Genomic DNA, 6,879 nt, shown 5'->3' with positions numbered 1-6,879 from the left:
CGGGGCTGGGGACGGGAGCAGCTGGCAGTGCCCTAGGTGCCCGGCAGCTCCGCGGGGGTTTGGAGAGCTGTTCCCTAGGCCGTAGCATGGGCTGCCGCTCGCTCCTGTGCCTGGCTTGAGCATCGCCAACTTGTACTGCTGAGTCGCAGGAGGATTTTGGTGCCTAAAATAAGGCAGAGGGAGGGATGGGGTGATGGAGACGTGGGTCACTGCCCTGCTGAGGCACGGGGTGATGGGGATGGGGAGCTGCTGCCCTTCTGAGGGACAAGGCACGGGGATTGGCAGTCACTGCCCTGCCACCTCTCTTGTGCTGGTGTGTTTGCCACCCTCCATAACACATCAGCCTGGTGAGATTTTGACATAAATCTGCTGAGTGTTTGTAAACTGCAGTCCTTTCTTACAACATTTACTTAAAGTGTGACACAGAAATCTCCCTGTGTCTGCGTTAGCTTCTGGCTGCTGGGTGCTTTGTGTTTGGGCTGATTTATGGCCTCTGGAAGCCGTGATTTGGCGGCACCGCAGGCCTTGCCAGTGCCTTGGGGCGATAGCAGCACTGCTGCCTCAGGGCCACACAGATAACGCTGCCAGGCACCCTCCTACCTCAGCCTGAAATTATGCTCTTAAGGCTTTAAAATAATCTCTTGTGTTGCGATGGGGATGCACTTGGTGGACAGGTTTGGGTTGTGAGGGCTGCACTGGGAGCAGGGCTCTGCTGTTGCACCTTTGGGAGTTTCCCCTTCTGTCCCCAAATTTGGCTGGGGGATATCTACTCCCACCCCTTGGGAGGGGACTCATGAATCCCATGTTGTCAGAGCTGCTGTGAATCCTGCCCTGCTGTGGAACCCCTTTGCTTCTGCCAGACCCTGAGTATGGGCTGAGCCTTGCATGCGAGCTCTGATGATGCTGTGGCTTATCAGGGCAATAAAGCAGAAACTGGCGTCTGCCTGGATGTGCCCAACATGGAGATGCTTGGAAAGGCAGTGGGAAAACCCAGGACAGCACTCAGGGAAGCACACACATGCAGTGGTTTTAAAAACTAAACTTTTTTTCCCATAACTTTTCGTTTATCCCTTGCGAACTTCCTAAAGGCTGTTAATCTCAACCGTTGTCTTCCTGTGCTGAACCTTGCAAAAACCCCAAAGCTGCTCCGTCTGTTGGGGCTCTTTATCTTCAGGAAACACAAAATTGCGTATGCCTGGTTCTGGGACAGGATTAGGCCGAGAAACAAAGCCAGGAGAAGCACCTTGCCTGGAGACACAGCATGGATGGTTTATCTCTAAACACTCTTTGCAGCCTCTCCCTAAACCCTGGGAAGAGCAAAACACAGACAAGTTATTAAGATGGCAGACACGGGGAGGAAGCCAAATCAGGCAGAGAAGCTGCTCCTTGGGCAGGGTGATCAGTGCAGAGCCACGGGTGGGTTCAGCTCTGCTCCGGGAGCTGGTGGCACTGCAGGGCCGCGGTGGGACACGGAGAGGAGCCGGCGTCGCTTTTGTCCTGTCCCTCCGGCACTGGAGGCCGCCTTTGTCTGCGACTCTCGGCTCTGCGTGTCCCTGGCTGCTGCCTGGGCAGTGCAGGAGCAGCAGGAGACCCTGCAGGGCTGGGCAGGGGGTCTCAGGCTCTGCCGGGCCCAGACACCATTAGCAGGGACCCCAGGGTCACTGAGCAGAGTCACCCGGTGTGCTCAGCAGGGGTGCTGGCACTTGCTGTGCCAGTGTTTCTCAAACCCATCAGAGGGATGGAAAAGAGAGCTGCTGGACAGCTGAGCCCAGCTTGGCAGAACCCTCACAGGTCAGCTCATGGATGAGCTGTGTCCACACCACTGGCATCACCACACCGCTGGCATCACCACACCGCTGGCATCACCACGCTGCTCTCCAGAGGCAGAGCAGCCGGAGCACAGCCCCTGCATGCAGGTGTGATGGAGTTGACACCCCTCTTACTGCTGTTCCTTGGGCTCTGTTGCAGCACCCACAGCTTCAGCTTCTTGCTCTGCTCAGCCTGTGGGACTGCACGTCGCAGGGTGCAGGGACAGCCATTCGGCCAGGCAGGTTTATAGCTTGCACTTTAGGGTGTCACCTGGGATTTCCAGGTAGGAAGCACAGCAGTGCCCTTCGCAATGTTCAGTGTGAGGATACGAAGAACTCAGCAGTTTTCAGATGTCAGTCTTGTAGTAAAACAGTTTAGAGCCCATTTTGGCTAAATTTTTGCATGAAGCCACTCCAGTGTAGGGCAGGACCAGAGCTTGGGCAGCTCAGCCTTGCCCTCAGCAGCCAGGCTCTGGTGCACAGACAGGTTTAAGGCTGAGCTCTGGTGGCTGCAGATGGAGCCTCTGTCCTGTGTGTGCATCACCTGCTGAAACTCAGTGTGGTGTCAAACCAAAGAGCGCTCACAGCTGCGTGACCCTGGCAGTGCTCAGGTCACTTGGAAGGAACAGGCGGCAATGTCTGGCTTGGCAGAGCTGAGATGGGGCTTTTTGAAGTCCGGGCTGCGTGGAATGGTGTTGGCCACTGCTTAGAGCCAGTGGTTTTGAAGCTGTCGAGCCTTGAGATCGAGAATGCCAATTGCTCATCCTCCCCAGCAGCTGCCTTTCCCGCTGGTGCTGCCCCTTGCTTTGCTCCCCGACAGGGATTTCATTTCCCGGGGGACCTCTGGGGTGGTTTAGGATGGAGATGTCTCAGGGTGAGGATGGACCACGCTGCGTGTCTGGTGGCATTTGTTGTGCCGCGGCCCCGTCTGCACGGCCCCGTTCCCGCGGCCCCTCGGCTGAATGCGGGCTGGAGAGGATTTCAATGACATGGTAATTTCATGCCGTCCCACCGGCGGCTTCGCCCGGCGCAGGCAGCTGTTGGGCAGCGGGTCGTGTTCCCCAGCTGTTACAATAAATAACAGAAACAAAGCGTATTCCAGCGCTAATTACCTCAAACTTGCTCTCACTTCGTTGGCTGTGCCCTCGCCGCCGTCTCTGCCCGCGGTACCCGGTGCAAGGGCGTCGATGCTCCGCCGCCGGCGCGTCCCCAGGGCACGGCTTTGTGTGCGAAAGTCTGTGATTCCTCCCGGGCCGCGGAATTTCTAATGGCAGCGGATTTCATCCCGCTCACTGGCCGCATTGTGCTGCAGGAACAACACTCGCCCTGCAGCCCCCGGCCCCGGCGGCGCCCGCATTTACATGACAAAGTGGGAGCCTGTGCGGCTTCGCCATGGAGAGTCGAGGTATGCAGGAGCCAACCCCCCCATGCAGGAGCCCCACTGTGTGCTGGAGCCCCCCTGTTTCCATGCACTTTGGGTAGCTTTTTAACGAGGCTTCTTGCTGTCTCCTTTGCTGCTGCCTGAGCTGGCTTCAGCCATGAGGTGCCTGGGGATGCCCCGGCGGCGGTCTGTCCGAGATGTCTGTCCGAGATGTCCATCCGGGATTCCCTGGCAGCATCCTCTGAGCCAGGAGAAGGGTGGCTTTCATTGAGCCAAATCATGCAGGGACCCTGAGTGCTCCAGGGCAGGAATGTAGCATGTGAAAGGATGAGCCAAGCCTGCATGTTCAGCAAGGGGTTTTGCCATCTCTCCCACCTGGGCTGAAGCAGCCAAGGCTGGGTGAGATCCTGGCTCACATGCTGGAGGTGCTGCCTGGGCAGCTGCTTTGGCTTGTCAACATTCAGGGACTGGGTGTTGTGGTCACCAAAATAAAATTCTGTGAGTCAGCCCAGGGGTGAACTTGCCCATCCTTGATGCTGGTCGTGGTCCTGTCCTGGCCTTTGCAGAGCATCTCCTGTGCCATCAGGTGCTGCTCCCTCTGGCCACTCTGCCCATTTATCTTACCATGTGTTTGCTGTATCTTCTGTGTCCAATCAAAATTCTGAGCCAACTTTTTGTTGCTGGAGGCTGGCTCCTTCCTTCAGCTATGATTCATGAGCCTAATTGCGGAGTGTTATGTTCACGAAGCATCTGGGGATGCTCTGGCAAAAGGGTTTGCATGGATAAGCCTTAGTTTGGGAGTGACCGAGGCAGTGCCAAGTGTGGGATTGCTGTGGGGTGAATTGGTCACGCCTCTGCAACTCCTGCCAGCCGCAAACTGGCTTCAGCTCTTCTTGGGCACCCAAGTGCCACCAAGCTGCTGTCAAACTGTGGCTACTGCCCTGTGTTCCCTGCATCTCTGGGGTTACCACAGGCACATGGAGTTGCGTGTGGTCCTGCTCAGACATGGCTGCCAAGATTGTCTGAGGGGTGAGATGATCCAGAGGAGGAGAAGCTGTGGGTGCTGGCCTGATGTGGCTGCAGGAAAGGCAGCAGAGAGATGCTGTCCCCTGACAGATCTTGCAGGTGGGCGGTATGGTTCCTCACTCAAACTCAGGGACTGGGAGGCTCCAGCAGCACGGGCAAATACCTCTTTGCTTGTGAGCCATGATTTAAAAATGCATCAGCTCGCAGCCAGGGAGCTGGCCACTGCCAAGAAATGTTAATCATGTGGAGACATGACTTACACCGGGAGCAGATCATCTGAAAATCAGTTCCTTCAAATGAGCTTCTTCCAAAGTGTAGCACGGATGTTTTTCAGGGGCAGCTGGCAGTCACCATGTCCTGGGGCAGCTGTGAGTGCCTGCAGGGTCTGAGCCCTGCAGTGGACTCAGGGATCCCGATCTTGCTCCAAGTCCTGTCCTGCCTTGTCTGAGGAGGTGCTGGGGCCAGGTGAGCCCCAGCTTGGAGCTCCCAGCAGATTTTAGGTCTTTTGAGCTCCTGTTGCAGGGCAGAAGCAGGAGCAGAGGTTGGCTTTGGAGAATTAACTTTTGCAGTTCAGCCCCTGGATGCTCACAAGAGTTTTCCCATCCCCTCAGTGTCCTGCAGCACTGATGGCCTTCCATGGGCAGGAAAAGTCTTGCAAAGTTTGGGTGCAAAAGTAAAAGGCAAATTTGAAGCTTAGTTTGCTGCTCTGCTGTTTTTCTGCTTCTGGTATTTTTAGCCTGGAATGGAAATTTGGATTTAAAAAGGAAGTGGATGGGAGAAAAGGGGTGCTAAAAGCACCATGTGTTCAGGAGCTTGAATTGGAGCTGGGTTGCTGTCTGTGGGCCGACGTGGACAGTTGGCCGCGCAGATGGAGCGCTCCCAATACCCCCACACTCGATCCCCGCTCCGGCCCAGCTGGCTCGGACCTCACAGTGTTTGAGGAGCAAATAGAAGGTGCAGACTGGGAGGGGTTGAGATGGGCGAAGTGGGAATGGGGCAGGAAGGGCAGAGCTCACCTCAGAGAGCGGCGGGGTGGAGTAACTCCTTGGCAGTATTTTCAGATACATTTGAGTCTGAGGGTGCTGTTGATTTAGAATTGCAGCTCAATCCTGTAGCCATGTGCTGGTGCCATCCTGCATCTCCCGAACTTCATAAGTGGGTCTGTGTAATGGGAATTGTGGAAAAACTGGTGTTTCCCTCTTTACAGGTCCCCACACTGCTTCAAGTGGGGATTTGGGATTGGTTTGGATTTGTTTTGGGGTTTTTTTTGTGCAAAACCCAGCAGTTCAACAATTGTGTGGTGCAGATAGAATAATGCATTTCCTGTTTCTTGTGGCATCCTCCCTCCAGCAGTGAGTTGGAATTTGCTGGGGAATGGAGGGGAAATGCATGTGTCTGTATGTCCCTGCTGACAGAGTATCCAGGGAATTGCATCCCCTTGGAAAGGGGCACCATGATGATGGAGCTGGTGCTGCTCTCCCATAGCAGGTGGCAGTGCTGGAGCCTGTGCCAAGGGATTTGGTAGGGCCCCTGTGCCTGGCACTGCCCTTCAGAAGCTTGGCTGGCACCAGTGCTCCCCAGATGGTGCCCAGGGAAGCTGCTTCCTGGTGTGCTGCTCTGAATTCTGCCACTGACATCTCCTGCCAGGAGGAGGGGTAGTGGGACACCTTCCAGTTCAGGATGTGGTGATGGAGAGCGCTGTGACTCTGTGAGATCTGTCTGTCTGTCTGTCTGTCTGAGTATGGGGTCCCTGGCAGCCCTCCTGACCTGTGCTCCCTTCCGCAGCTGCAGGCGCATACCTGCCCCCCTTGCAGCAGGTGTTTCAAGCACCACGTCGGCCTGGGATAGGAACTGTTGGGAAGCCCATCAAGCTCCTGGCCAACTACTTTGAAGTGGACATTCCCAAGATCGATGTGTATCATTATGAAGTGGATATCAAACCCGATAAATGTCCACGCAGAGTCAACAGGTAAGGCAAGTATTAGAGGTTTGGCACTTGTTCCCTGCTTGTAGTTTCCTAGTGGAGACTCTATAAGTGCCTGTCTCTGCAGTAGAAGCCATTAGGGTGACCATTATGGCAGGGGTCACAGCAGTGGCAGGGGTCATGGCCCTGCATGATGCCCACAGGTGGCTGGACCCCCCAGCCATGTTTCTGCAGCCAGTGCTGCTTCCTGGCCTGGGAGCATCAGGGGTCCGGAGCCTCAGCACAGTCCCTGCTGCTCCAAAGCAGCTGTGCTATTTTGGCAACAATCCCTGATTTAAAAATAGCAAGCCCAGACCTCGGGCCATCATGTACTTTTCTTTGTTTTTCTTTTTGATGTGCTCTTCCCTGCCTGTCCCCTCCTGCCCTTGCAGCCTGGGGAGCTTTGTGCCCCAAGGGCTGGCGAGCAGATGCTGCGTGTGCTTTCAGCAGCGAGGCACACTGAGGCAGCTCCAGCCACTGTGTGTTCCCCTGTGCCATGTACACTCCTGCTTCCCCCCAGTACACTCCTGCCAAAGCCAATGTACTGAGCTGTGGGACAAGGCACGTGGCTGCTTGTCCAGGGGCTTTCCTGCCCCACAGGTCTCAGCTCTGCTCTCAGTTGCCCTAGGGAGAGAGGCTGGGGTGGACTGGACAGGTTGCAGAAGGTATCAGGCTGTAAAGAAAGTGACAAAACAAACATC

At 55.7% G+C, this 6,879-nt stretch overlaps 1 protein-coding gene across 1 annotated transcript in view; it reads left to right on the top strand.

Moving 5' to 3' along the window:
• The first annotated feature begins 6,071 nt into the window (after nt 1-6,071).
• The window catches only part of LOC102044989 (protein argonaute-1), a 15,464-nt gene continuing 14,656 nt past the window's right edge, over nt 6,072-6,879 (top strand). Inside the window, exons 1-2 of the mRNA XM_031063015.1 lie at nt 6,072-6,189; nt 6,237-6,239. The gene's annotated coding sequence lies outside the window, so the exon portion shown is untranslated. The remainder of the gene's footprint in view (nt 6,190-6,236; nt 6,240-6,879) is intronic.

Source organism: Geospiza fortis, unplaced genomic scaffold, assembly GCF_000277835.1.
Source record: "Geospiza fortis unplaced genomic scaffold, GeoFor_1.0 scaffold289, whole genome shotgun sequence".
Classification (NCBI taxonomy): Eukaryota; Metazoa; Chordata; class Aves; order Passeriformes; family Thraupidae; genus Geospiza; species Geospiza fortis.
Note: the sequence above shows the minus strand (reverse complement) of the source record. Positions and strands in the feature narration are given on the sequence as shown.